At 39.5% G+C, this 25,000-nt stretch overlaps 32 non-coding genes across 32 annotated transcripts; all 32 read left to right on the top strand.

The window, feature by feature from the left end:
- The first annotated feature begins 174 nt into the window (after positions 1-174).
- On the top strand, positions 175-246 carry TRNAC-GCA (transfer RNA cysteine (anticodon GCA)). Its single transcript has one exon. It is a non-coding gene; the product is annotated as a tRNA-Cys (tRNA).
- A 717-nt stretch (positions 247-963) lies between these two features.
- TRNAC-GCA (transfer RNA cysteine (anticodon GCA)) lies at positions 964-1,035 on the top strand. The gene has a single exon. It is a non-coding gene; the product is annotated as a tRNA-Cys (tRNA).
- Positions 1,036-1,757: 722 nt separating this feature from the next.
- Positions 1,758-1,829, top strand: TRNAC-GCA (transfer RNA cysteine (anticodon GCA)). The gene has a single exon. It is a non-coding gene; the product is annotated as a tRNA-Cys (tRNA).
- Positions 1,830-2,552: 723 nt separating this feature from the next.
- On the top strand, positions 2,553-2,624 carry TRNAC-GCA (transfer RNA cysteine (anticodon GCA)). Its single transcript has one exon. It is a non-coding gene; the product is annotated as a tRNA-Cys (tRNA).
- Positions 2,625-3,196: 572 nt separating this feature from the next.
- TRNAC-GCA (transfer RNA cysteine (anticodon GCA)) lies at positions 3,197-3,268 on the top strand. Its single transcript has one exon. It is a non-coding gene; the product is annotated as a tRNA-Cys (tRNA).
- Positions 3,269-3,991: 723 nt separating this feature from the next.
- On the top strand, positions 3,992-4,063 carry TRNAC-GCA (transfer RNA cysteine (anticodon GCA)). The gene has a single exon. It is a non-coding gene; the product is annotated as a tRNA-Cys (tRNA).
- A 565-nt stretch (positions 4,064-4,628) lies between these two features.
- On the top strand, positions 4,629-4,700 carry TRNAC-GCA (transfer RNA cysteine (anticodon GCA)). The gene has a single exon. It is a non-coding gene; the product is annotated as a tRNA-Cys (tRNA).
- A 572-nt stretch (positions 4,701-5,272) lies between these two features.
- TRNAC-GCA (transfer RNA cysteine (anticodon GCA)) lies at positions 5,273-5,344 on the top strand. The gene has a single exon. It is a non-coding gene; the product is annotated as a tRNA-Cys (tRNA).
- Positions 5,345-6,606: 1,262 nt separating this feature from the next.
- TRNAC-GCA (transfer RNA cysteine (anticodon GCA)) lies at positions 6,607-6,678 on the top strand. The gene has a single exon. It is a non-coding gene; the product is annotated as a tRNA-Cys (tRNA).
- A 723-nt stretch (positions 6,679-7,401) lies between these two features.
- TRNAC-GCA (transfer RNA cysteine (anticodon GCA)) lies at positions 7,402-7,473 on the top strand. Its single transcript has one exon. It is a non-coding gene; the product is annotated as a tRNA-Cys (tRNA).
- Positions 7,474-8,032: 559 nt separating this feature from the next.
- On the top strand, positions 8,033-8,104 carry TRNAC-GCA (transfer RNA cysteine (anticodon GCA)). Its single transcript has one exon. It is a non-coding gene; the product is annotated as a tRNA-Cys (tRNA).
- A 710-nt stretch (positions 8,105-8,814) lies between these two features.
- Positions 8,815-8,886, top strand: TRNAC-GCA (transfer RNA cysteine (anticodon GCA)). Its single transcript has one exon. It is a non-coding gene; the product is annotated as a tRNA-Cys (tRNA).
- A 572-nt stretch (positions 8,887-9,458) lies between these two features.
- Positions 9,459-9,530, top strand: TRNAC-GCA (transfer RNA cysteine (anticodon GCA)). The gene has a single exon. It is a non-coding gene; the product is annotated as a tRNA-Cys (tRNA).
- Positions 9,531-10,102: 572 nt separating this feature from the next.
- On the top strand, positions 10,103-10,174 carry TRNAC-GCA (transfer RNA cysteine (anticodon GCA)). The gene has a single exon. It is a non-coding gene; the product is annotated as a tRNA-Cys (tRNA).
- A 723-nt stretch (positions 10,175-10,897) lies between these two features.
- On the top strand, positions 10,898-10,969 carry TRNAC-GCA (transfer RNA cysteine (anticodon GCA)). The gene has a single exon. It is a non-coding gene; the product is annotated as a tRNA-Cys (tRNA).
- Positions 10,970-11,541: 572 nt separating this feature from the next.
- On the top strand, positions 11,542-11,613 carry TRNAC-GCA (transfer RNA cysteine (anticodon GCA)). The gene has a single exon. It is a non-coding gene; the product is annotated as a tRNA-Cys (tRNA).
- A 559-nt stretch (positions 11,614-12,172) lies between these two features.
- TRNAC-GCA (transfer RNA cysteine (anticodon GCA)) lies at positions 12,173-12,244 on the top strand. Its single transcript has one exon. It is a non-coding gene; the product is annotated as a tRNA-Cys (tRNA).
- A 1,367-nt stretch (positions 12,245-13,611) lies between these two features.
- On the top strand, positions 13,612-13,683 carry TRNAC-GCA (transfer RNA cysteine (anticodon GCA)). Its single transcript has one exon. It is a non-coding gene; the product is annotated as a tRNA-Cys (tRNA).
- A 723-nt stretch (positions 13,684-14,406) lies between these two features.
- On the top strand, positions 14,407-14,478 carry TRNAC-GCA (transfer RNA cysteine (anticodon GCA)). The gene has a single exon. It is a non-coding gene; the product is annotated as a tRNA-Cys (tRNA).
- A 572-nt stretch (positions 14,479-15,050) lies between these two features.
- On the top strand, positions 15,051-15,122 carry TRNAR-GCG (transfer RNA arginine (anticodon GCG)). Its single transcript has one exon. It is a non-coding gene; the product is annotated as a tRNA-Arg (tRNA).
- Positions 15,123-15,845: 723 nt separating this feature from the next.
- TRNAC-GCA (transfer RNA cysteine (anticodon GCA)) lies at positions 15,846-15,917 on the top strand. The gene has a single exon. It is a non-coding gene; the product is annotated as a tRNA-Cys (tRNA).
- Positions 15,918-16,476: 559 nt separating this feature from the next.
- On the top strand, positions 16,477-16,548 carry TRNAC-GCA (transfer RNA cysteine (anticodon GCA)). Its single transcript has one exon. It is a non-coding gene; the product is annotated as a tRNA-Cys (tRNA).
- Positions 16,549-17,258: 710 nt separating this feature from the next.
- On the top strand, positions 17,259-17,330 carry TRNAC-GCA (transfer RNA cysteine (anticodon GCA)). Its single transcript has one exon. It is a non-coding gene; the product is annotated as a tRNA-Cys (tRNA).
- Positions 17,331-17,889: 559 nt separating this feature from the next.
- TRNAC-GCA (transfer RNA cysteine (anticodon GCA)) lies at positions 17,890-17,961 on the top strand. The gene has a single exon. It is a non-coding gene; the product is annotated as a tRNA-Cys (tRNA).
- Positions 17,962-18,520: 559 nt separating this feature from the next.
- TRNAC-GCA (transfer RNA cysteine (anticodon GCA)) lies at positions 18,521-18,592 on the top strand. The gene has a single exon. It is a non-coding gene; the product is annotated as a tRNA-Cys (tRNA).
- Positions 18,593-19,309: 717 nt separating this feature from the next.
- Positions 19,310-19,381, top strand: TRNAC-GCA (transfer RNA cysteine (anticodon GCA)). The gene has a single exon. It is a non-coding gene; the product is annotated as a tRNA-Cys (tRNA).
- Positions 19,382-20,291: 910 nt separating this feature from the next.
- On the top strand, positions 20,292-20,363 carry TRNAC-GCA (transfer RNA cysteine (anticodon GCA)). Its single transcript has one exon. It is a non-coding gene; the product is annotated as a tRNA-Cys (tRNA).
- A 710-nt stretch (positions 20,364-21,073) lies between these two features.
- Positions 21,074-21,145, top strand: TRNAC-GCA (transfer RNA cysteine (anticodon GCA)). The gene has a single exon. It is a non-coding gene; the product is annotated as a tRNA-Cys (tRNA).
- Positions 21,146-21,704: 559 nt separating this feature from the next.
- On the top strand, positions 21,705-21,776 carry TRNAC-GCA (transfer RNA cysteine (anticodon GCA)). The gene has a single exon. It is a non-coding gene; the product is annotated as a tRNA-Cys (tRNA).
- A 559-nt stretch (positions 21,777-22,335) lies between these two features.
- On the top strand, positions 22,336-22,407 carry TRNAC-GCA (transfer RNA cysteine (anticodon GCA)). The gene has a single exon. It is a non-coding gene; the product is annotated as a tRNA-Cys (tRNA).
- Positions 22,408-23,124: 717 nt separating this feature from the next.
- On the top strand, positions 23,125-23,196 carry TRNAC-GCA (transfer RNA cysteine (anticodon GCA)). Its single transcript has one exon. It is a non-coding gene; the product is annotated as a tRNA-Cys (tRNA).
- Positions 23,197-24,786: 1,590 nt separating this feature from the next.
- On the top strand, positions 24,787-24,858 carry TRNAC-GCA (transfer RNA cysteine (anticodon GCA)). Its single transcript has one exon. It is a non-coding gene; the product is annotated as a tRNA-Cys (tRNA).
- The last annotated feature ends 142 nt before the right edge of the window (positions 24,859-25,000 follow it).

Here is a 25,000-nt window from a genome sequence, read left to right as displayed (position 1 = left end):
ATTCAATTTGCATGCAACCTGGATTTATTACTGTCTCATTGACCATCTCTAGTCTCTAAGAGTTATCATTTAACTCTGTCCAACCTTAACAAACTCCAAGTTAACGCTTGAAATGCTTTCATGGACTACATGAGAGAAACTATTTAAAATGGTCAGAAAAGCCAAACAGAGCGTGGGGGTATAGCTCAGTGGTAGAGCAATCGACTGCAGATCGAGAGGTCCTTGGTTCAAATCCGAGTGCCCCCTTGACATGATCTTGCTCTTTCTCTAAACTCTTTACATAAACCAATACTCTCAAGGCAGTAATAAAGAGAACTACGTTAATCAAAATATCCCGTTATGCTGCAGAATCGTAGTAACTTGGTGAAAGTTCACATGCTCCCTCCAAGCAATCACATTTCTGAAGTGTTCTTTTCTTTACATATCCAAAGTAAATTTGTTTTTATCTTTCCATACGTATTTTAAAGGATCCTGCAAAAGAACAGCAAAAGCTACAAAATGTCTACAATGTAAGTCCTCCACTCAAATTAGCAAAGCAGAAGAACTTTGGGCTTCTACATCTGCTGCCAAATACACATGTGCTGGGATCTAATGCAGTGGCAGAAATGGCAACTGCAGAATGAGAAGTTTCTGGGTCTGACGAAAGTGTCTCTTGCGGCCATGGTCCGTAACATGCTCATCATTCTAGCTTTCATGCAGATTATTATGCAAATTGTGAGCGTCATGGAAGTGGGACATTCAAATACACTTCCTGACGATTAACGCATTTCCAAGCTGCCTACAATATTAATTCAATTTGCATGCAACCTGGATTTATTACTGTCTCATTGACCATCTCTAGTCTCTAAGAGTTATCATTTAACTCTGTCCAACCTTAACAAACTCCAAGTTAACGCTTGAAATGCTTTCATGGACTACATGAGAGAAACTATTTAAAATGGTCAGAAAAGCTGAACAGAGTGTGGGGGTATAGCTCAGTGGTAGAGCATTCGACTGCAGATCGAGAGGTCCTTGGTTCAAATCCGAGTGCCCCCTTGACATGATCTAGCTCTTTGCTCTTTCTCTAAACTCTTTACATAAACCAATACTCTCAAGGCAGTAATAAAGAGAACTACGTTCATCAAAATATCACGTTATGCTGCAGAATCGTAGTAACTTGGTGAAATATCACATCCTCCCTCCAAGCAACCACATTTCTGAAGTGTTCTTTTCTTTACATATCCAAAGTAAATTTGTTTTTTCTTTCCATACGTATTTTAAAGGATCCTGCAAAAGAACAGCAAAAGCTACAAAATGTCTACAATGTAAGTCCTCCACTCAAATTAGCAAAGCAGAAGAACTTTGGCTTCTACATCTGCTGCCAAATACACATGTGCTGGGGTCTAATGCAGTGGCAAAAATGGCAACTGCAGAATGAGAAGTTTCTGGGTCTGACGAAAGTGTCTCTTGCGGCCATGGTCCGTAACATGCTCATCATTCTAGCTTTCATGCAGATTATTATGCAAATTGTGAGCGTCATGGAAGTGGGACATTCAAATACACTTCCTGACGATTAACGCATTTCCAAGCTGCCTACAATATTAATTCAATTTGCATGCAACCTGGATTTATTACTGTCTCATTGACCATCTCTAGTCTCTAAGAGTTATCATTTAACTCTGTCCAACCTTAACAAACTCCAAGTTAACGCTTGAAATGTTTTCATGGACTACATGAGAGAAACTATTTAAAATGGTCAGAAAAGCAGAACAGAGTGTGGGGGTATGGCTCAGTGGTAGAGCATTCGACTGCAGATCGAGAGGTCCTTGCTTCAAATCCGAGTGCCCCCTTGATATGATCTAGCTCTTTGCTCTTTCTCTAATCTCTTTACATAAACCAATACTCTCAAGGCAGTAATAAAGAGAACTACAATAATCAAAATATCCCGTTATGCTGCAGAATCGTAGTAACTTGGTGAAATTTCACATGCTCCCTCCAAGCAACCACATTTCTGAAGTGTTCTTTTCTTTACATACCCAAAGTAAATTTGTTTTTTTTTTCGATACGTATTTTAAAGGATCCTGCAAATGAACAGCAAAAGCTACAAAATGTCTACAATGTAAGTCCTCCACTCAAATTAGCAAAGCAGAAGAACTTTGGGCTTCTACATCTGCTGCCAAATACACATGTGCTGGGGTCTAATGCAGTGGCAGAAATGGCAACTGCAGAATGAGAAGTTTCTGGGTCTGACGAAAGTGTCTCTTGCGGCCATGGTCCGTAACATGCTCATCATTCTATCTTTCATGCAGATTATTATGCAAATTGTGAGCGTCATGGAAGTGGGACATTCAAATACACTTCCTGACGACTAACGCATTTCCAAGCTGCCTACAATATTAATTCAATTTGCATGCAACCTGGATTTATTACTGTCTCATTGACCATCTCTAGTCTCTAAGAGTTATCATTTAACTCTGTCCAACCTTAACAAACTCCAAGTTAACGCTTGAAATGTTTTCACGGACTACATGAGAGAAACTATTTAAAATGGTCAGAAAAGCTGAACAGAGCGTGGGGGTATGGCTCAGTGGTAGAGCATTCGACTGCAGATCGAGAGGTCCTTGGTTCAAATCCGAGTGCCCCCTTGATATGATCTAGCTCTTTGCTCTTTCTCTAATCTCTTTACATAAACCAATACTCTCAAGGCAGTAATAAAGAGAACTACAATAATCAAAATATCCCGTTATGCTGCATGATCGTAGTAACTTGGTGAAAGTTCACATGCTCCCTCCAAGCAACCACATTTCTGAAGTGTTCTTTTCTTTACATATCCAAAGTAAATTTGGTTTTTCTTTCCATACGTATTTTAAAGGATCCTGCAAATGAACAGCAAAAGCTACAAAATGTCTACAATGTAAGTCCTCCACTCAAATTAGCAAAGCAGAAGAACTTTGGGCTTCTACATCTGCTGCCAAATACACATGTGCTGGGGTCTAATGCACTTCCTGACGATTAACGCATTTCCAAGCTGCCTACAATATTAATTCAATTTGCATTCAACCTGGATTTATTACTGTCTCATTGACCATCTCTAGTCTCTAAGAGTTATCATTTAACTCTGTCCAACCTTAACAAACTCCAAGTTAACGCTTGAAATGTTTTCACGGACTACATAAGAGAAACTATTTAAAATGGTCAGAAAAGCTGAACAGAGCATGGGGGTATAGCTCAGTGGTAGAGCATTCGACTGCAGATTGAGAGGTCCTTGGTTCAAATCCGAGTGCCCCCTTGACATGATCTAGCTCTTTGCTCTTTCTCTAATCTCTTTACATAAACCAATACTCTCAAGGCAGTAATAAAGAGAACTACAATAATCAAAATATCCCGTTATGCTGCAGAATCGTAGTAACTTGGTGAAAGTTCACATGCTCCCTCCAAGCAACCACATATCTGAAGTGTTCTTTTCTTTACATATCCAAAGTAAATTTGGTTTTTCTTTCCATACGTATTTTAAAGTATCCTGCAAAAGAACAGCAAAAGCTATAAAATGTCTACAATGTAAGTCCTCCACTCAAATTAGCAAAGCAGAAGAACTTTGGGCTTCTACATCTGCTGCCAAATACACATGTGCTGGGGTCTAATGCAGTGGCAGAAATGGCAACTGCAGAATGAGAAAATTCTGGGTCTGACGAAAGTGTCTCTTGCGGCCATGGTCCATAACATGCTCATCATTCTAGCTTTCATGCAGATTATTATGCAAATTGTGAGCGTCATGGAAGTGGGACATTCAAATACACTTCCTGACGATTAATGCATTTCCAAGCTGCCTACAATATTAATTCAATTTGCATGCAACCTGGATTTATTACTGTCTCATTGACCATCTCTAGTCTCTAAGAGTTATCATTTAACTCTGTCCAACCTTAACAAACTCCAAGTTAACGCTTGAAATGCTTTCATGGACTACATGAGATAAACTATATAAAATGGTCAGAAAAGCTGAACAGAGCGTGGGTGTATAGTTCAGTGGTAGAGCATTCGACTGCAGATTGAGAGGTCCTTGGTTCAAATCCGAGTGCCCCCTTTACATGATCTAGCTCTTTCTCTAAACTCTTTACATAAACCAATACTCTCAAGGCAGTAATAAAGAGAACTACGTTAATCAAAATATCCTGTTATGCTGCAGAATCGTAGTAACTTGGTGAAAGTTCACATGCTCCCTCCAAGCAACCACATTTCTGAAGTGTTCTTTTCTTTACATATCCAAAGTAAATTTCTTTTTTCTTTCCATACATATTTTAAAGGATCCAGCAAAAGAACAGCAAAAGCTACAAAATGTCTACAATGTAAGTCCTCCACTCAAATTAGCAAAGCAGAAGAACTTTGGGCTTCTACATCTGCTGCCAAATACACATGTGCTGGGGTCTAATGCACTTCCTGACGATTAACGCATTTCCAAGCTGCCTACAATATTAATTCAATTTGCATGCAACCTGGATTTATTACTGTTTCATTGACCATCTCTAGTCTCTAAGAGTTATCATTTAACTCTGTCCAACCTTAACAAACTCCAAGTTAACGCTTGAAATGTTTTCATGGACTACATGAGAGAAACTATTTAAAATGGTCAGAAAAGCTGAACAGAGCGTGGGGGTATAGCTCAGTGGTAGAGCATTCGACTGCAGATCGAGAGGTCCTTGGTTCAAATCCGAGTGCCCCCTTGACATGATCTAACTCTTTGCTCTTTCTCTTAACTCTTTACATAGACCACTACTCTCAAGGCAGTAATAAAGAGAACTACGTTAATCAAAATATCCCGTTATGCTGCAGAATCGTAGTAACTTGGTGAAAGTTCACATGCTCCCTCCAAGCAACCACATTTCTGAAGTGTTCTTTTCTTTACATATCCAAAGTAAATTTGTTTTTTCTTTTCATACGTATTTTAAAGGATCCTGCAAAAGAACAGCAAAAGCTACAAAATGTCTACAATGTAAGTCCTCCACTCAAATTAGCAAAGCAGAAGAACTTTGGGCTTCTACATCTGCTGCCAAATACACATGTGCTGGGGTCTAATGCACTTCCTGACGATTAATGCATTTCCAAGCTGCCTACAATATTAATTCAATTTGCATGCAACCTGGATTTATTACTGTCTCATTGACCATCTCTAGTCTCTAAGAGTTATCATTTAACTCTGTCCAACCTTAACAAACTCCAAGTTAACGCTTGAAATGTTTTCATGGACTACATGAGAGAAACTATTTAAAATGGTCAGAAAAGCTGAACAGAGCGTGGGGGTATAGCTCAGTGGTAGAGCATTCGACTGCAGATCGAGAGGTCCTTGGTTCAAATCCGAGTGCCCCCTTGACTTGATCTAGCTCTTTGCTCTTTCTCTAATCTCTTTACATAAACCAATACTCTCAAGGCAGTAATAAAGAGAACTACAATAATCAAAATATCCCGTTATGCTGCAGAATCGTAGTAACTTGGTGAAAGTTCACATGCTCCCTCCAAGCAACCACATTTCTGAAGTGTTCTTTTCTTTACATATCCAAAGTAAATTTGGTTTTTCTTTCCATACGTATTTTAAAGGATCCTGCAAATGAACAGCAAAAGCTACAAAATGTCTACAATGTAAGTCCTCCACTCAAATTAGCAAAGCAGAAGAACTTTGGGCTTCTACATCTGCTGCCAAATACACATGTGCTGGGGTCTAATGCACTTCCTGACGATTAACGCATTTCCAAGCTGCCTACAATATTAATTCAATTTGCATGCAACCTGGATTTATTACTGTCTCATTGACCATCTCTAGTCTCTAAGAGTTATCATTTAAAGAGAATCTGTATTGTTAAAATCGCACAAAAGTAAACATACCAGTGCGTTAGGGGACATCTCCTATTACCCTCTGTCACAATTTCGCCGCTCCCCGCCGCATTAAAAGTGGTTAAAAACAGTTTTAAAAAGTTTGTTTATAAACAAACAAAATGGCCACCAAAACAGGAAGTAGGTTGATGTACAGTATGTCCACACATAGAAAATACATCCATACACAAGCAGGCTGTATACACCCTTCCTTTTGAATCTCAAGAGATCATTTGTGTGTTTCTTTCCCCCTGCAGCTATCTTCCACTGAAGTGTCAGGCTGTTTCTTCCTGCAGAGTGCAGACAGCTCTGCCTGTATGTAATTCCTCAGTATGTGAAAGCCCAGCCAGCTCAGAGGAGGATTTATCCAGCTTGTAAAAGATAAGAGAGAAGAGAGAAGCTGCCCTAATCTAAATAATACACAGGCAGTGTGCAGAGAGGGGCCTGGAGGGGGGAGATGCATCACAGAACCACAACACTGAAAAACTTGGCAGCCTTCCAGACAGGCCTGACAAGTCTGACAAGAGAGAGATAAGTTGATGTATTACAGAGATGGTGATAGTAGAACGAGCTGCAGTAAGCCAGAACACATTAGAATAGCTTTTGGAACTGGTAGGATGATAAAAAACAGGATGCAATTTTTGTTACGGAGTCTCTTTAACTCTGTCCAACCTTAACAAACTCCAAGTTAACGCTTGAAATGCTTTCATGGACTACATGAGAGAAACGATTTAAAATGGTCAGAAAAGCTGAACAGAGCGTGGGGGTATAGCTCAGTGGTAGAGCATTCAACTGCAGTTCGAGAGGTCCTTGGTTCAAATCCGAGTGCCCCCTTGACATGATCTAGCTCTTTGCTCTTAACCCAAAACTCTTTTCATAAACCAATACTCTCAAGGCAGTAATAAAGAGAACTGCAATAATCAAAATATCCCGTTATGCTGCAGAATCGTAGTAACTTGGTGAAAGTTCACATGCTCCCTTTAAGCAACCACATATCTGAAGTGTTCTTTTCTTTACATATCCAAAGTAAATTTGGTTTTTCTTTCCATACGTATTTTAAAGGATCCTGCAAAAGAACAGCAAAAGCTACAAAATGTCTACAATGTAAGTCCTCCACTCAAATTAGCAAAGCAGAAGAACTTTGGCTTCTACATCTGCTGCCAAATACACATGTGCTGGGGTCTAATGCAGTGGCAAAAATGGCAACTGCAGAATGAGAAGTTTCTGGGTCTGACGAAAGTGTCTCTTGCGGCCATGGTCCGTAACATGCTCATCATTCTAGCTTTCATGCAGATTATTATGCAAATTGTGAGCGTCATGGAAGTGGGACATTCAAATACACTTCCTGACGATTAACGCATTTCCAAGCTGCCTACAATATTAATTCAATTTGCATGCAACCTGGATTTATTACTGTCTCATTGACCATCTCTAGTCTCTAAGAGTTATCATTTAACTCTGTCCAACCTTAACAAACTCCAAGTTAACGCTTGAAATGCTTTCATGGACTACATGAGAGAAACTATTTAAAATAGTCAGAAAATCTGAACAGAGTGTGGGGGTATAGCTCAGTGGTAGAGCATTCGACTGCAGATTGAGAGGTCCTTGGTTCTAATCCGAGTGCCCCCTTGACATGATCTTGCTCTTATCTCTTTACATAAACCAATAATCTCAAGGCAGTAATAAAGAGAACTACAATAATCAAAATATCCCGTTATGCTGCAGAATCGTAGTAACTTGCTGAAAGTTCACATGCTCCCTCCAAGCAGCCACATTTCTGAAGTGTTCTTTTCTTTACATATCCAAAGTAAATTTGTTTTTTCTTTCCATACGTATTTTAAAGGATCCTGCAAAAGAACAGCAAAAGCTACAAAATGTCTACAATGTAAGTCCTCCACTCAAATTAGCAAAGCAGAAGAACTTTGGGCTTCTACATCTGCTGCCAAATACACATGTGCTGGGGTCTAATGCACTTCCTGACGATTAATGCATTTCCAAGCTGCCTACAATATTAATTCAATTTGCATGCAACCTGGATTTATTACTGTCTCATTGACCATCTCTAGTCTCTAAGAGTTATCATTTAACTCTGTCCAACCTTAACAAACTCCAAGCTAACGCTTGAAATGTTTTCATAAACTACATGAGAGAAACTATTTAAAATGGTCAGAAAAGCTGAACAGAGCGTGGGGGTATAGCTCAGTGGTAGAGCGTTCGACTGCAGATCGAGAGGTCCTTGGTTCAAATCCGAGTGCCTCCTTGACATGATCTATCTCTTATCTCTTTACATAAACCAATACTCTCAAGGCAGTAATAAAGAGAACTACAATAATCAAAATATCCCGTTATGCTGCAGAATCGTAGTAACTTAGTGAAAGTTCACATGCTCCCACCAAGCAACCACATTTCTGAAGTGTTCTTTTCTTTACATATCCAAAGTAAATTCGGTTTTTCTTTCCATACGTATTTTAAAGGATACTGCAAATGAACAGCAAAAGCTACAAAATGTCTACAATGTAAGTCCTCCACTCAAATTAGCAAAGCAGAAGAACTTTGGGCTTCTACATCTGCTGCCAAATACACATGTGCTGGGGTCTAATGCAGTGGCAGAAATGGCAACTGCAGAATGAGAAGTTTCTGGGTCTAACGAAAGTGTCTCTTGCGGCCATGGTCCGTAACATGCTCATCATTCTAGCTTTCATGCAGATTATTATGCAAATTGTGAGCGTCATGGAAGTGGGACATTCAAATACACTTCCTGACGATTAACGCATTTCCAAGCTGCCTACAATATTAATTCAATTTGCATGCAACCTGGATTTATTACTGTCTCATTGACCATCTCTAGTCTCTAAGAGTTATCATTTAACTCTGTCCAACCTTAACAAACTCCAAGTTAACGCTTGAAATGCTTTCATGGACTACATGAGAGAAACTATTTAAAATGGTCAGAAAAGCTGAACAGAGGGTGGGGGTATAGCTCAGTGGTAGAGCATTCGACTGCAGATCGAGAGGTCCTTGGTTCAAATCGGAGTGCCCCCTTGACATGATCTAGCTCTTTGCTCTTTCTCTAAACTCTTTACATAAACCAATACTCTCAAGGCAGTAATAAAGAGAACTACGTTAATCAAAATATCCCGTTATGCTGCAGAATCGTAGTAACTTGGTGAAAGTTCACATGCTCCCTCCAAGCAACCACATTTCTGAAGTGTTCTTTTCTTTACATATCCAAAGTAAATTTGGTTTTTCTTTCCATACGTATTTTAAAGGATCCAGCAAAAGAACAGCAAAAGCTACAAAATGTCTACAATGTAAGTCCTCCACTCAAATTAGCAAAGCAGAAGAACTTTGGGCTTCTACATCTGCTGCCAAATACACATGTGCTGGGGTCTAATGCACTTCCTGACGATTAACGCATTTCCAAGCTGCCTACAATATTAATTCAATTTGCATGCAACCTGGATTTATTACTGTTTCATTGACCATCTCTAGTCTCTAAGAGTTATCATTTAACTCTGTCCAACCTTAACAAACTCCAAGTTAACGCTTGAAATGTTTTCATGGACTACATGAGAGAAACTATTTAAAATGGTCAGAAAAGCTTAACAGAGCGTGGGGGTATAGCTCAGTGGTAGAGCATTCGACTGCAGATCGAGAGGTCCTTGGTTCAAATCCGAGTGCCCCCTTGACATGTTTTAGCTCTTTGCTCTTTCTCTAAACTCTTTACATAAACCAATACTCTCAAGGCAGTAATAAAGAGAACTACAATAATCAAAATATCCCGTTATGCTGCAGAATCGTAGTAACTTGGTGAAAGTTCACATGCTCCCTCCAAGCAACCACATTTCTGAAGTGTTCTTTTCTTTACATATCCAAAGTAAATTTGGTTTTTCTTTCCATACGTATTTTAAAGGATCCAGCAAAAGAACAGCAAAAGCTACAAAATGTCTACAATGTAAGTCCTCCACTCAAATTAGCAAAGCAGAAGAACTTTGGGCTTCTACATCTGCTGCCAAATACACATGTGCTGGGGTCTAATGCACTTCCTGACGATTAACGCATTTCCAAGCTGCCTACAATATTAATTCAATTTGCATGCAACCTGGATTTATTACTGTTTCATTGACCATCTCTAGTCTCTAAGAGTTATCATTTAACTCTGTCCAACCTTAACAAACTCCAAGTTAACGCTTGAAATGTTTTCATGGACTACATGAGAGAAACTATTTAAAATGGTCAGAAAAGCTTAACAGAGCGTGGGGGTATAGCTCAGTGGTAGAGCATTCGACTGCAGATCAAGAGGTCCTTGGTTCAAATCCGAGTGCCCCCTTGACATGTTTTAGCTCTTTGCTCTTTCTCTAAACTCTTTACATAAACCAATACTCTCAAGGCAGTAATAAAGAGAACTACAATAATCAAAATATCCCGTTATGCTGCAGAATCGTAGCAACTTGGTGAAAGTTCACATGCTCCCTCCAAGCAACCACATATCTGAAGTGTTCTTATCTTTACATATCCAAAGTAAATTTGTTTTTTCTTTCCATACGTATTTTAAAGGATCCTGCAAAAGAACAGCAAAAGCTACAAAATGTCTACAATGTAAGTCCTCCACTCAAATTAGCAAAGCAGAAGAACTTTGGGCTTCGTCATCTGCTGCCAAATACACATGTGCTGGGGTCTAATGCAGTGGCAGAAATGGCAACTGCAGAATGAGAAGTTTCTGGGTCTGACGAAAGTGTCTCTTGCGGCCATGGTCCGTAACATGCTCATCATTCTAGCTTTCATGCAGATTATTATGCAAATTGTGAGCGTCATGGAAGTGGGACATTCAAATACACTTCCTGACGATTAACGCATTTCCAAGCTGCCTACAATATTAATTCAATTTGCATGCAACCTGGATTTATTACTGTCTCATTGACCATCTCTAGTCTCTAAGAGTTATTATTTAGCTCTGTCCAACCTTAACAAACTCCAAGTTAACGCTTGAAATGCTTTCATGGACTACATGAGAGAAACTATTTAAAATGGTCAGAAAAGCTGAACGGAGTGTGGGGGTATAGCTCAGTGGTAGAGCATTCGACTGCAGATCGAGAGGTCCTTGGTTCAAATCCAAGTGCCCCCTTGACATGATCTAGCTCTTTGCTCTTTCTCTAAACTCTTTACATAAACCAATACTCTCAAGGCAGTAATAAAGAGAACTACGTTAATCAAAATATCCCGTTATGCTGCAGAATCGTAGTAACTTGGTGAAAGTTCACATGCTCCCTCCAAGCAACCACATTTCTGAAGTGTTCTTTTCTTTACATATCCAAAGTAAATTTGTTTTTTCTTTCCATACGTATTTTAAAGGATCCTGCAAAAGAACAGCAAAACCTACAAAATGTCTACAATGTAAGTCCTCCACTCAAATTAGCAAAGCAGAAGAACTTTGGGCTTCTACATCTGCTGCCAAATACACATGTGCTGGGGTCTAATGCACTTCCTGACGATTAACGCATTTCCAAGCTGCCTACAATATTAATTCAATTTGCATGCAACCTGGATTTATTACTGTCTCATTGACCATCTCTAGTCTCTAAGAGTTATTATTTAACTCTGTCCAACCTTAACAAACTCCAAGCTAACGCTTGAAATGTTTTCATGAACTACATGAGAGAAACTATTTAAAATGGTCAGAAAAACTGAACAGAGCGTGGGGGTATAGCTCAGTGGTAGAGCATTTGACTGCAGAACGAGAGGTCCTTGGTTCAAATCCGAGTGTCCCCTTGACATGATCTATCTCTTATCTCTTTACATAAACCAATACTCTCAAGGCAGTAATAAAGAGAACTACAATAATCAAAATATCCCGTTATGCTGCAGAATCGTAGTAACTTGGTGAAAGTTCACATGCTCCCTCCAAGCAACTACATTTCTGAAGTGTTCTTTTCTTTACATATCCAAAGTAAATTTGTTTTTTCTTTCCATACGTATTTTAAAGGATCCTGCAAAAGAACAGCAAAAGCTACAAAATGTCTACAATGTAAGTCCTCCACTCAAATTAGCAAAGCAGAAGAACTTTGGGCTTCTACATCTGCTGCCAAATACACATGTGCTGGGGTCTAATGCACTTCCTGACGATTAACGCATTTCCAAGCTGCCTACAATATTAATTCAATTTGCATGCAACCTGGATTTATTACTGTCTCATTGACCATCTCTAGTCTCTAAGAGTTATCATTTAACTCTGTCCAACCTTAACAAACTGCAAGTTAACGCTTGAAATGTTTTCATGGACTACATGAGAGAAACTATTTAAAATGGTCAGAAAAGCTGAACAGAGCGTGGGGGTATAGCTCAGTGGTAGAGCATTCGACTGCAGATTGAGAGGTCCTTGGTTCAAATCCGAGTGCCCCCTTGACATGATCTAGCTCTTTGCTCTTTCTCTAATCTCTTTACATAAACCAATACTCTCAAGGCAGTAATAAAGAGAACTACAATAATCAAAATATCCCGTTATGCTGCAGAATCGTAGTAACTTGGTGAAAGTTCACATGCTCTCTCCAAGCAACTACATTTCTGAAGTGTTCTTTTCTTTACATATCCAAAGTAAATTTGGTTTTTCTTTCCATACGTATTTTAAAGGATCCTGCAAATGAACAGCAAAAGCTACAAAATGTCTACAATGTAAGTCCTCCACTCAAATTAGCAAAGCAGAAGAACTTTGGGCTTCTACATCTGCTGCCAAATACACATGTGCTGGGGTCTAATGCAGTGGCAGAAATGGCAACTGCAGAATGAGAAGTTTCTGGGTCTGACGAAAGTGTCTCTTGCGGCCATGGTCTGTAACATGCTCATCATTCTAGCTTTCATGCAGATTATTATGCAAATTGTGAGCGTCATGGAAGTGGGACATTCAAATACACTTCCTGACGATTAACGCATTTCCAAGCTGCTTACAATATTAATTCAATTTGCATGCAACCTGGATTTATTACTGTCTCATTGACCATCTCTAGTCTCTAAGAGTTATCATTTAACTCTGTCCAACCTTAACAAACTTCAAGTTAACGCTTGAAATGCTTTCATGGACTACATGAAAGAAACTATTTAAAATGGTCAGAAAAGCTGAACAGAGCGTGGGGGTATAGCTCAGTGGTAGAGCATTCGACATCAGATCGAGAGGTCCTTGGTTCAAATCTGAGTGCCCCCTTGACATGATCTAGCTCTTTGCTCTTTCTCTAAACTCTTTACATAAACCAATACTCTCAAGGCAGTAATAAAGAGAACTACAATAATCAAAATATACCGTTATGCTGCAGAATCGTAGTAACTTGGTGAAAGTTCACATGCTCCCTCCAAGCAACCACATTTCTGAAGTGTTCTTTTCTTTACATATCCAAAGTAAATTTGTTTTTTCTTTCCATACGTATTTTAAAGGATCCTGCAAAAGAACAGCAAAAGCTACAAAATGTCTACAATGTAAGTCCTCCACTCAAATTAGCAAAGCAGAAGAACTTTGGGCTTCTACATCTGCTGCCAAATACACATGTGCTGGGGTCTAATGCACTTCCTGACGATTAACGCATTTCCAAGCTGCCTACAATATTAATTCAATTTGCATGCAACCTGGATTTATTACTGTCTCATTGACCATCTCTAGTCTCTAAGAGTTATCATGTAACTCTGTCCAACCTTAACAAACTCCAAGTTAACGCTTGAAATGCTTTCATGGACTACATGAGAGAAACTATTTAAAATGGTCAGAAAAGCTGAACAGAGTGTAGGGGTATAGCTCAGTGGTAGAGCATTTGACTGCAGATCAAGAGGTCCTTGGTTCAAATCTGAGTGCCCCCTTGACATTATCTAGCTTTTTGCTCTTTCTCTAATCTCTTTACATAAACCAATACTCTCAAGGCAGTAATAAAGAGAACTACAATAATCAAAATATCCCGTTATGCTGCAGAATCGTAGTAACTTGGTGAAAGTTCACATGCTCTCTCCAAGCAACTACATTTCTGAAGTGTTCTTTTCTTTACATATCCAAAGTAAATTTGTTTTTTCTTTCCATACGTATTTTAAAGGATCCTGCAAATGAACAGCAAAAGCTACAAAATGTCTACAATGTAAGTCCTGCACTCAAATTAGCAAAGCAGAAGAACTTTGGGCTTCTACATCTGCTGCCAAATACACATGTGCTGGGGTCTAATGCAGTGGCAGAAATGGCAACTGCAGAATGAGAAGTTTCTGGGTCTGATGAAAGTGTCTCTTGCGGCCATGGTCCGTAACATGCTCATCATTCTAGCTTTCATGCAGATTATTATGCAAATTGTGAGCGTCATGGAAGTGGGACATTCAAATACACTTCCTGACGATTAAACCATTTCCAAGCTGCCTACAATATTAATTCAATTTGCATGCAACCTGGATTTATTACTGTCTCATTGACCATCTCTAGTCTCTAAGAGTTATCATTTAACTCTGTCCAACCTTAACAAACTCCAAGTTAACGCTTGAAATGCTTTCATGGACTACATGAGAGAAACTATTTAAAATGGTCAGAAAAGCTGAACAGAGCGTGGGGGTATAGCTCAGTGGTAGAGCATTCGACTGCAGATCAAGAGGTCTTTGGTTCAAATCCGAGTGCCCCCTTGACATGATCTAGCTCTTTGCTCTTTCTCTAAACTCTTTACATAAACCAATACTCTCAAGGCAGTAATAAAGAGAACTACGTTAATCAAAATATCCCGTTATGCTGCAAAATCGTAGTAACTTGGTGAAAGTTCACATGCTCCCTCCAAGCAACCACATTTCTGAAGTGTTCTTTTCTTTACATATCCAAAGTAAATTTCTTTTTTCTTTCCATACATATTTTAAAGGATCCAGCAAAAGAACAGCAAAGGCTACAAAATGTCTACAATGTAAGTCCTCCACTCAAATTAGCAAAGCAGAAGAACTTTGGGCTTCTACATCTGCTGCCAAATACACATGTGCTGGGGTCTAATGCACTTCCTGACGATTAACGCATTTCCAAGCTGCCTACAATATTAATTCAATTTGCATGCAACCTGGATTTATTACTGTCTCATTGACCATCTCTAGTCTCTAAGAGTTATCATTTAACTCTGTCCAACCTTAACAAACTCCAAGTTAACGCTTTAAATGTTTTCATGGACTACATGAGAGAAACTATTTAAAATGGTCAGAAAAGCTGAACAGAGCGCGGGGGTGTAGCTCAGCGGTAGAGCATTCGACTGCGTATCGAGAGGTCCTTGGTTCAAATCCGAGTGCCCCCTTGACATGATCTAGCTCTTTGCTCTTTCTCTAAACTCTTTACATAAACCAATACTCTCAAGGCAGTAATAAAGAGAACTACAATAATCAAAATATTCCGTTATGCTGCAGAATCGTAGTAACTTGGTGAAAGTTCACATGCTCCCTCCAAGCAACCACATATCTGAAGTGTTCTTTTCTTTACATATCCAAAGTAAATTTGGTTTTTCTTTCCATACGTATTTTAAAGGATCCTGCAAAAGAACAGCAAAAGCTACAAAATGTCTACAATGTAAGTCCTCCACTCAAATTAGCAAAGCAGAAGAACTTTGGGCTTCGTCATCTGCTGCCAAATACACATGTGCTGGGGTCTAATGCAGTGGCAGAAATGGCAACTGCAGAATGAGAAGTTTCTGGGTCTGACGAAAGTGTCTCTTGCGGCCATGGTCCGTAACATGCTCATCATTCTAGCTTTCATGCAGATTATTATGCAAATTGTGAGCGTCATGGAAGTGGGACATTCAAATACACTTCCTGACGATTAACGCATTTCCAAGCTGCCTACAATATTAATTCAATTTGCATGCAACCTGGATTTATTACTGTCTCATTGACCATCTCTAGTCTCTAAGAGTTATCATTTAACTCTGTCCAACCTTAACAAACTCCAAGCTAACGCTTGAAATGTTTTCATGAACTACATGAGAGAAACTATTTAAAATGGTCAGAAAAGCTGAACAGAGCGTGGGGGTATAGCTCAGTGGTAGAGCATTCGACTGCAGATCGAGAGGTCTTTGGTTCAAATCCGAGTGCCCCCTTGACATGATCTATCTCTTATCTCTTTACATAAACCAATACTCTCAAGGCAGTAATAAATAGAACTACAATAATCAAAATATCCCGTTATGCTGCAGAATCGTAGTAACTTGGTGAACGTTCACATGCTCCCTCCAAGCAACCACATTTCTGAAGTGTTCTTTTCTTTACATATCCAAAGTAAAAAAATGTTTTCTTTCCATACGTATTTTAAAGGATCCTGCAAAAGAACAGCAAAAGCTACAAAATGTCTACAATGTAAGTCCTCCACTCAAATTAGCAAAGCAGAAGAACTTTGGGCTTCTACATCTGCTGCCAAATACACATGTGCTGGGGTCTAATGCACTTCCTGACGATTAACGCATTTCCAAGCTGCCTACAATATTAATTCAATTTGCATGCAACCTGGATTTATTACTGTCTCATTGACCATCTCTAGTCTCTAAGAGTTATCATTTAACTCTGTCCAACTTTAACAAACTCCAAGCTAACGCTTGAAATGTTTTCATGAACTACATGAGAGAAACTATTTAAAATGGTCAGAAAAGCTGAACAGAGCGTGGGGGTATAGCTCAGTGGTAGAGCATTTGACTGCAGATCGAGAGGTCCTTGGTTCAAATCCGAGTGCCCCCTTGACATGATCTATCTCTTATCTCTTTACATAAACCAATACTCTCAAGGCAGTAATAAAGAGAACTACAATAATCAAAATATCCCGTTATGCTGCAGAATCGTAGTAACTTGGTGAAAGTTCACATGCTCCCTCCAAGCAACCACATATCTGAAGTGTTCTTTTCTTTACATATCCAAAGTAAATTTGGTTTTTCTTTCCATACGTATTTTAAAGGATCCTGCAAAAGAACAGCAAAAGCTACAAAATGTCTACAATGTAAGTCCTCCACTCAAATTAGCAAAGCAGAAGAACTTTGGGCTTCGTCATCTGCTGCCAAATACACATGTGCTGGGGTCTAATGCAGTGGCAGAAATGGCAACTGCAGAATGAGAAGTTTCTGGGTCTCACGAAAGTGTCTCTTGCGGCCATGGTCCGTAACATGCTCATCATTCTAGCTTTCATGCAGATTATTATGCAAATTGTGAGCGTCATGGAAGTGGGACATTCAAATACACTTCCTGACGATTAACGCATTTCCAAGCTGCCTACAATATTAATTCAATTTGCATGCAACCTGGATTTATTACTGTCTCATTGACCATCTCTAGTCTCTAAGAGTTATCATTTAACTCTGTCCAACCTTAACAAACTCCAAGCTAACGCTTGAAATGTTTTCATGAACTACATGAGAGAAACTATTTAAAATGGTCAGAAAAGCTGAACAGAGCGTGGGGGTATAGCTCAGTGGTAGAGCATTCGACTGCAGATCGAGAGGTCTTTGGTTCAAATCCGAGTGCCCCCTTGACATGATCTATCTCTTATCTCTTTACATAAACCAATACTCTCAAGGCAGTAATAAATAGAACTACAATAATCAAAATATCCCGTTATGCTGCAGAATCGTAGTAACTTGGTGAACGTTCACATGCTCCCTCCAAGCAACCACATTTCTGAAGTGTTCTTTTCTTTACATATCCAAAGTAAAAAAATGTTTTCTTTCCATACGTATTTTAAAGGATCCTGCAAAAGAACAGCAAAAGCTACAAAATGTCTACAATGTAAGTCCTCCACTCAAATTAGCAAAGCAGAAGAACTTTGGGCTTCTACATCTGCTGCCAAATACACATGTGCTGGGGTCTAATGCACTTCCTGACGATTAACGCATTTCCAAGCTGCCTACAATATTAATTCAATTTGCATGCAACCTGGATTTATTACTGTCTCATTGACCATCTCTAGTCTCTAAGAGTTATCATTTAACTCTGTCCAACTTTAACAAACTCCAAGCTAACGCTTGAAATGTTTTCATGAACTACATGAGAGAAACTATTTAAAATGGTCAGAAAAGCTGAACAGAGCGTGGGGGTATAGCTCAGTGGTAGAGCATTTGACTGCAGATCGAGAGGTCCTTGGTTCAAATCCGAGTGCCCCCTTGACATGATCTATCTCTTATCTCTTTACATAAACCAATACTCTCAAGGCAGTAATAAAGAGAACTACAATAATCAAAATATCCCGTTATGCTGCAGAATCGTAGTAACTTGGTGAAAGTTCACATGCTCCCTCCAAGCAACCACATTTCTGAAGTGTTCTTTTCTTTACATATCCAAAGTAAATTTGTTTTTTCTTTCCATACGTATTTTAAAGGATCCTGCAAAAGAACAGCAAAAGCTACAAAATGTCTACAATGTAAGTCCTCCACTCAAATTAGCAAAGCAGAAGAACTTTGGGCTTCTACATCTGCTGCCAAATACACATGTGCTGGGGTCTAATGCACTTCCTGACGATTAACGCATTTCCAAGCTGCCTACAATATTAATTCAATTTGCATGCAACCTGGATTTATTACTGTCTCATTGACCATCTCTAGTCTCTAAGAGTTATCATTTAACTCTGTCCAACCTTAACAAACTCCAAGTTAACGCTTGAAATGCTTTCATGGACTACATGAGAGAAACTATTTAAAATGGTCAGAAAAGCTGAACAGAGTGTGGGGGTATAGCTCAGTGGTAGAGCATTCGACTGCAGATCGAGAGGTCCTTGGTTCAAATCCGAGTGCCCCCTTGACTTCATCTTGCTCTTTCTCTAAACTCTTTACATAAACCAATACTCTCAAGGCAGTAATAAAGAGAACTACGTTAATCAAAATATCCCGTTATGCTGCAGAATCGTAGTAACTTGGTGAAAGTTCACATGCTCCCTCCAAGCAATCACATTTCTGAAGTGTTCTTTTCTTTACATATCCAAAGTAAATTTGTTTTTTTCTTTTCATACGTATTTTAAAGGATCCTGCAAAAGAACAGCAAAAGCTACAAAATGTCTACAATGTAAGTCCTCCACTCAAATTAGCAAAGCAGAAGAACTTTGGGCTTCTACATCTGCTGCCAAATACACATGTGCTGGGGTCTAATGCAGTGGCAGAAATGGCAACTGCAGAATGAGAAGTTTCTGGGTCTGACGAAAGTGTCTCTTGCGGCCATGGTCCGTAACATGCTCATCATTCTAGCTTTCATGCAGATTATTATGCAAATTGTGAGCGTCATGGAAGTGGGACATTCAAATACACTTCCTGACGATTAACGCATTTCCAAGCTGCCTACAATATTAATTCAATTTGCATGCAACCTGGATTTATTACTGTCTCATTGACCATCTCTAGTCTCTAAGAGTTATCATTTAACTCTGTCCAACCTTAACAAACTCCAAGTTAACGCTTGAAATGCTTTCATGGACTACATGAGAGAAACTATTTAAAATGGTCAGAAAAGCTGAACAGAGTGTGGGGGTATAGCTCAGTGGTAGAGCATTCGACTGCAGATCGAGAGGTCCTTGGTTCAAATCCGAGTGCCCCCTTGACATGATCTAGCTCTTTGCTCTTTCTCTAAACTCTTTACATAAACCAATACTCTCAAGGCAGTAATAAAGAGAACTACAATAATCAAAATATCCCGTTATGCTGCAGAATCGTAGTAAATTGGTGAAAGTTCAGATGCTCCCTCCAAGCAACCACATTTCTGAAGTGTTCTTTTCTTTACATATCCAAAGTAAATTTGTTTTTTCTTTCCATACGTATTTTAAAGGATCCTGCAAAAGAACAGCAAAAGCTACAAAATGTCTACAATGTAAGTCCTCCACTCAAATTAGCAAAGCAGAAGAACTTTGGCTTCTACATCTGCTGCCAAATACACATGTGCTGGGGTCTAATGCTTTGATCTTTCTCTAATCTCTTTACATAAACCAATACTCTCAAGGCAGTAATAAAGACAACTACAATAATCAAAATATCCCGTTATGCTGCAGAATCGTAGTAACTTGGTGAAAGTTCACATGCTCCCTCCAAGCAACCACATTTCTGAAGTGTTCTTTTCTTTACATATCCAAAGTAAATTTGGTTTTTCTTTCCATACGTATTTTAAAGGATCCTGCAAATGAACAGCAAAAGCTACAAAATGTCTACAATGTAAGTCCTCCACTCAAATTAGCAAAGCAGAAGAACTTTGGGCTTCTACATCTGCTGCCAAATACACATGTGCTGGGGTCTAATGCACTTCCTGACGATTAACGCATTTCCAAGCTGCCTACAATATTAATTCAATTTGCATGCAACCTGGATTTATTACTGTCTCATTGACCATCTCTAGTCTCTAAGAGTTATCATTTAACTCTGTCCAACCTTAACAAACTCCAAGTTAATGCTTGAAATGTTTTCATGGTCTACATGAGAGAAACTATTTAAAATGGTCAGAAAAGCTGAACAGAGCGTGGGGGTATAGCTCAGTGGTAGAGCATTCGACTGCAGATCGAGAGGTCCTTGGTTCAAATCCGAGTGCCCCCTTGACATGATCTAGCTCTTATCTCTTTACATAAACCAATACTCTCAAGGCAGTAATAAAGAGAACTACAATAATCAAAATATCCCGTTATGCTGCAGAATCGTAGTAACTTGGTGAAAGTTCACATGCTCCCTCCAAGCAACCACATTTCTGAAGTGTTCTTTTCTTTACATATCCAAAGTAAATTTCTTTTTTCTTTCCATACGTATTTTAAAGGATCCTGCAAAAGAACAGCAAAAGCTACAAAATGTCTACAATGTAAGTCCTCCACTCAAATTAGCAAAGCAGAAGAACTTTGGGCTTCTACATCTGCTGCCAAATACACATGTGCTGGGGTCTAATGCAGTGGCAGAAATGGCAACTGCAGAATGAGAACTTTCTGGGTCTGACGAAAGTGTCTCTTGCGGCCATGGTCCGTAACATGCTCATCATTCTAGCTTTCATGCAAATTATTATGCAAATTGTGAGCGTCATGAAAGTGGGACATTCAAATACACTTCCTGACGATTAACGCATTTCCAAGCTGCCTACAATATTAATTCAATTTGCATGCAACCTGGATTTATTACTGTCTCATTGACTATCTCTAGTCTCTAAGAGTTATCATTTAACTCTGTCCAACCTTAACAAACTCCAAGCTAACGCTTGAAATGTTTTCATGAACTACATGAGAGAAACTATTTAAAATGGTCAGAAAAGCTGAACAGAGCGTGGGGGTATAGCTCAGTGGTAGAGCATTCGACTGCAGATCGAGAGGTCTTTGGTTCAAATCCGAGTGCCCCCTTGACATGATCTATCTCTTATCTCTTTACATAAACCAATACTCTCAAGGCAGTAATAAATAGAACTACAATAATCAAAATATCCCGTTATGCTGCAGAATCGTAGTAACTTGGTGAACGTTCACATGCTCCCTCCAAGCAACCACATTTCTGAAGTGTTCTTTTCTTTACATATCCAAAGTAAAAAAATGTTTTCTTTCCATACGTATTTTAAAGGATCCTGCAAAAGAACAGCAAAAGCTACAAAATGTCTACAATGTAAGTCCTCCACTCAAATTAGCAAAGCAGAAGAACTTTGGGCTTCTACATCTGCTGCCAAATACACATGTGCTGGGGTCTAATGCACTTCCTGACGATTAACGCATTTCCAAGCTGCCTACAATATTAATTCAATTTGCATGCAACCTGGATTTATTACTGTCTCATTGACCATCTCTAGTCTCTAAGAGTTATCATTTAACTCTGTCCAACTTTAACAAACTCCAAGCTAACGCTTGAAATGTTTTCATGAACTACATGAGAGAAACTATTTAAAATGGTCAGAAAAGCTGAACAGAGCGTGGGGGTATAGCTCAGTGGTAGAGCATTTGACTGCAGATCGAGAGGTCCTTGGTTCAAATCCGAGTGCCCCCTTGACATGATCTATCTCTTATCTCTTTACATAAACCAATACTCTCAAGGCAGTAATAAAGAGAACTACAATAATCAAAATATCCCGTTATGCTGCAGAATCGTAGTAACTTGGTGAAAGTTCACATGCTCCCTCCAAGCAACCACATTTCTGAAGTGTTCTTTTCTTTACATATCCAAAGTAAATTTGTTTTTTCTTTCCATACGTATTTTAAAGGATCCTGCAAAAGAACAGCAAAAGCTACAAAATGTCTACAATGTAAGTCCTCCACTCAAATTAGCAAAGCAGAAGAACTTTGGGCTTCTACATCTGCTGCCAAATACACATGTGCTGGGGTCTAATGCACTTCCTGACGATTAACGCATTTCCAAGCTGCCTACAATATTAATTCAATTTGCATGCAACCTGGATTTATTACTGTCTCATTGACCATCTCTAGTCTCTAAGAGTTATCATTTAACTCTGTCCAACCTTAACAAACTCCAAGTTAACGCTTGAAATGCTTTCATGGACTACATGAGAGAAACTATTTAAAATGGTCAGAAAAGCTGAACAGAGTGTGGGGGTATAGCTCAGTGGTAGAGCATTCGACTGCAGATCGAGAGGTCCTTGGTTCAAATCCGAGTGCCCCCTTGACTTCATCTTGCTCTTTCTCTAAACTCTTTACATAAACCAATACTCTCAAGGCAGTAATAAAGAGAACTACGTTAATCAAAATATCCCGTTATGCTGCAGAATCGTAGTAACTTGGTGAAAGTTCACATGCTCCCTCCAAGCAATCACATTTCTGAAGTGTTCTTTTCTTTACATATCCAAAGTAAATTTGTTTTTTTCTTTTCATACGTATTTTAAAGGATCCTGCAAAAGAACAGCAAAAGCTACAAAATGTCTACAATGTAAGTCCTCCACTCAAATTAGCAAAGCAGAAGAACTTTGGGCTTCTACATCTGCTGCCAAATACACATGTGCTGGGGTCTAATGCAGTGGCAGAAATGGCAACTGCAGAATGAGAAGTTTCTGGGTCTGACGAAAGTGTCTCTTGCGGCCATGGTCCGTAACATGCTCATCATTCTAGCTTTCATGCAGATTATTATGCAAATTGTGAGCGTCATGGAAGTGGGACATTCAAATACACTTCCTGACGATTAACGCATTTCCAAGCTGCCTACAATATTAATTCAATTTGCATGCAACCTGGATTTATTACTGTCTCATTGACCATCTCTAGTCTCTAAGAGTTATCATTTAACTCTGTCCAACCTTAACAAACTCCAAGTTAACGCTTGAAATGCTTTCATGGACTACATGAGAGAAACTATTTAAAATGGTCAGAAAAGCTGAACAGAGTGTGGGGGTATAGCTCAGTGGTAGAGCATTCGACTGCAGATCGAGAGGTCCTTGGTTCAAATCCGAGTGCCCCCTTGACATGATCTAGCTCTTTGCTCTTTCTCTAAACTCTTTACATAAACCAATACTCTCAAGGCAGTAATAAAGAGAACTACAATAATCAAAATATCCCGTTATGCTGCAGAATCGTAGTAAATTGGTGAAAGTTCAGATGCTCCCTCCAAGCAACCACATTTCTGAAGTGTTCTTTTCTTTACATATCCAAAGTAAATTTGTTTTTTCTTTCCATACGTATTTTAACCTCCCTGGCGGTAAGCCCGAGCTGAGCTCGGGCTATGCCGCGCAGGGGGAGATCTCAGCCCCTGGTGGGGCGATTTTTAATCTGTAAATTGCTGTGCGCGCAGCCAGCACTTTGCTAGCCGCGCGCACAGCTTGATCGCCGCCGCTCTGCGGCGATCGGCCGCACGCAGCGGCGAAAGAGGCCCCCCCCCCCGCCAGAGCCCTGCGCTGCCCGGACCAATGAGTTCCGGGCAGCGCTATGGGCTGGATCGGAGGTGTCTGACGTCAGGACGTCGGCTGACGTCCATGACGTCATCCCGATCGTCGCCATGGCGACAGGAGAAGCCAAACAGGGGAACGCGTTGTATACGCGTTCCCCTGTTTGCTATAGATGCCGGCGACGATCGCACTAGAGGGACACATGCGCCCTCTAGTGGTGTTTCATGTAGCTACCACTCTGGTAGCTTTACATGAAACAAAAAAAAAAAAATTTTAAAAAAAGTTTTTTTTGCCAATTTGGCAAAAAAAATTAACCGCCAGGGAGGTTAAAGGATCCTGCAAAAGAACAGCAAAAGCTACAAAATGTCTACAATGTAAGTCCTCCACTCAAATTAGCAAAGCAGAAGAACTTTGGCTTCTACATCTGCTGCCAAATACACATGTGCTGGGGTCTAATGCTTTGATCTTTCTCTAATCTCTTTACATAAACCAATACTCTCAAGGCAGTAATAAAGACAACTACAATAATCAAAATATCCCGTTATGCTGCAGAATCGTAGTAAATTGGTGAAAGTTCACATGCTCCCTCCAAGCAAGCACATTTCTGAAGTGTTCTTTTCTTTACATATCCAAAGTAAATTTGTTTTTTTCTTTCCATACGTATTTTAAAGGATCCTGCAAAAGAACAGCAAAAGCTACAAAATGTCTACAATGTAAGTCCTCCACTCAAATTAGCAAAGCAGAAGAACTTTGGGCTTCTACATCTGCTGCCAAATACACATGTCCTGGGGTCTAATGCAGTGGCAGAAATGGCAACTGCAGAATGAGAAGTTTCTGGGTCTGACGAAAGTGTCTCTTGCGGCCATGGTCCGTAACATGCTCATCATTCTAGCTTTCATGCAGATTATTATGCAAATTGTGAGCGTCATGGAAGTGGGACATTCAAATACACTTCCTGACGATTAACGCATTTCCAAGCTGCCTACAATATTAATTCAATTTGCATGCAACCTGGATTTATTACTGTCTCTTTGACCATCTCTAGTCTCTAAGAGTTATCATTTAACTCTGTCCAACCTTAACAAACTCCAAGTTAACGCTTGAAATGCTTTCATGGACTACATGAGAGAAACTATTTAAAATGGTCAGAAAAGCTGAACAGAGTGTGGGGGTATAGCTCAGTGGTAGAGCATTTGACTGCAGAACGAGAGGTCCTTGGTTCAAATCCGAGTGCCCCCTTGACATGATCTAGCTCTTTGCTCTTTCTCTAAACTCTTTACATAAACCAATACTCTCAAGGCAGTAATAAAGAGAACTACAATAATCAAAATATCCCGTTATGCTGCAGAATCGTAGTAAATTGGTGAAAGTTCAGATGCTC

The sequence above is a fragment of the Hyperolius riggenbachi genome, chromosome 7, assembly GCF_040937935.1.
Source record: "Hyperolius riggenbachi isolate aHypRig1 chromosome 7, aHypRig1.pri, whole genome shotgun sequence".
NCBI classification, from domain to species: Eukaryota; Metazoa; Chordata; class Amphibia; order Anura; family Hyperoliidae; genus Hyperolius; species Hyperolius riggenbachi.
The sequence above is the reverse complement of the archived record's forward strand: the minus strand, read 5'-3'. Positions and strand labels throughout refer to the sequence as shown.